Raw genomic sequence first — 2,743 nt, 5'->3', positions numbered from 1 at the left:
TGTTACCTCATGTACTTTTAATTTATTGTGCGAATAAGCAAAACAAAACAAAATAAGAGGCAGGCGGGCATATGGTTCAAGCTGAAAATAATTCCTCAATTGGATTACGAAATGGGGAGTAACTAAGGGAGCAATATTCTTCTGTGAAGTTATTGTGGTTGGTGAACCAACCACCAGTCAGTCCCGGACTTGTAACAAAAAAAAAAGCATGGGTTTCCCGGACCAGCGCATCCCAGTGGAAACTAACATTGTCTCAGATGACATCATGCCCTGATGGAGACTGGCTATGCCAAAAGCTCTGGGCATTTTTTTTTTATGACTTACATTTTTATTGGTCGCATTGGTACATTAGCTGTGGGTATTTTTAATCCTTCATAGCCATGTCACAATAAAGGCATTGTAATTGTATTCACAATCCTCCTCCTTTTCGAGTGCCTGGGTGGGACTCTTTGATCCACTTTTGTACTCCCTTGAGCACCAAGCTGAATCCACTGCAGTGCTGCTAATGAATTCCTCAATTTGATGGTGAAATTGGGAGTAAGGGGGCAAGAACAGTATACATCTGTGAAGTTATTGTGGTTGGTGAACCAGTCCTGGACCAGAACATGCCTGCTGAAAACTTAAAGGACGACTTCACCCTTTCTCAACCTAATTGGTCCTCACTAATGCTCATGATAATATGGTACCATGTTTTTCTACTCTGTGTCTCAGAGGAGGGCTGCAGACAGTTCAGAAACCCACCTACCACTGACATCGATGGGGAATACAAGCCAATAGAAACTGCAGGCTTTCTATTCCTGGAAAGTTAGCATGCTATAATGGAAGCCATTGTTCTCGCGTTAATAAAAATCGAAATGAAAAAAAATTAAGCGTGTTAGAAATAAACCCCTGCCTAACGATTATGTCACTGGTAGGTGGGTTTCTGAAATGTCCACAGTCCTCCTATGAGACAGACCGTGTAGAAAAAAAAGGTGCCATTTTATCATGAGCATTAGTGAGGACCAATTATATGAAGATAGGTTGAAAATAGGTGAAGTCGTCCTTTAACCTTCTCCCAGATGACAACAACTCTGGGCTGTGGTCTGTCCTGTACAACTGCATTATGTAGTGTATCAAGAAATGTAATTATGTGTGCAGAATTGGGGGGGACTAAGGGTGACATTGTGATGGAGAACCAGACTAATAGTGGAACACAAGGTGATATTTCCCCTGCGCTGCACAGGGACATTCAACCACGGATCTTTGTCCTGTGACATTTTGGGACCCAAATCCCCTTATGATTAGTTCTTAGCTAGATTGAATCCAGCCTCAATGAAAATGTACCTGTGAGGCTGTACAGCTGCATCAACGTCCCCAGTACTCTCTGTAACAGAAAATGCTCCCACTGTACCGTGCAGTGTAACTCAAAACAAAGGACTACAATGTCCACATTTTCACACAAAGATGACAGACGCATTCAGTCAAAACGACCATATAGACACCCCACCCCCTCACTCCTCGAGAATGGGGACATGCTGCTTTGTCTGAATGCATCTACTCTACTTTTTATCACTCGATTTTGTAACCCTTTTTTTTTCACCCGGTGCCAATTTGCTAAGTGATCCTGGGCACTACACTCCCCCCACCAGCCTAGGGAGACCAGGGCCGAAATCATGCCTCCTTCAATGCATGAGAGCCAACTGACCTTCTTGTCACCTGACAGGGGGGAGTTTCCCTGGTTGGACGTAGCGCGTGGAAGGAACACGTTATTCCAACCAGTTCCCTTCCCCTCCATCAGGCGCCCCGGCTGACCAGGGGGAGGCAGTATAGTGACCAGGATTACTACTGTACATGTTTTTGTGAGGGTATTAACTACCATAGTCAGTAGTAGCCTAGGAGACACGGGGAGAACATGCAAACTCCACACAGAGTAGGCCCTTTCGCCAACCCCACCTAGGGTATGGGCGCTGGTGACGCGGAGGAGAAGACACGCCCCCAGCACCCACAGCGTCCCCGGCGGGAATCGAACCCAGGACCTTCTAGCTGTGAGGCGACAGCGCTACCGACTGCGCCACCGTGCCCCTCGAATGCATCTACTCTACTGTATGAGGAGCCAATAGGACACAATCTTCTGCCGTTACTGTACTACAAGTACAGTGAGATTTACTTGCATAAATGTTTCAAAGCAAAGATCTTGGAGTCTAACTCTGTACCTAACAAATTGAATAAGTTGCTTGGTGCAGGGAGTGTCAATATACTCAGATTGTTGTTCTTATGGAATTGTCATTATGTCTCTGTCTCTCCTCTCCAGCCACGTTTCATCCAACTCCCCGGACCTGGAATTATTTTAGCTATAGTGACATCACACCCTAGTACCTGCAGGGGAAGTGAATCGACGACACATGAGTGTGTTGGGAGGTACAAACAAAGGTGCTTCTTGCATGGATTTGGCTTATTTTCGTGGCTCGGGGTTCTGGAAAACAGATATTACATTTGTATAAGATGGTAGTTGTTGCAAGTCCCTGCACAACAAGGGCACAAAAACATATCGCTGTAATTGACCTGTATCGCAGCCCCTGTAGCCCAGCCTACAACTGCCTGTGTTGTGTGTTTGCGTATTCTCTTCCACAGGTCCTGTAGGCTGGGCATTGGGGTTCCAATCAGGGGCATTGGGAGCACCTGCTCCCAGTGTACCCTATAAAACAGTGGTTTTCAACCTTTTTCATATCAAGGTTAATTATTTATTGGGCATTTGAGCCACGGA

This window comes from Gymnoscopelus braueri, assembly GCF_963280865.1.
Source record: "Gymnoscopelus braueri genome assembly, chromosome: 20".
Classification (NCBI taxonomy): Eukaryota; Metazoa; Chordata; class Actinopteri; order Myctophiformes; family Myctophidae; genus Gymnoscopelus; species Gymnoscopelus braueri.
Note: the sequence above shows the minus strand (reverse complement) of the source record.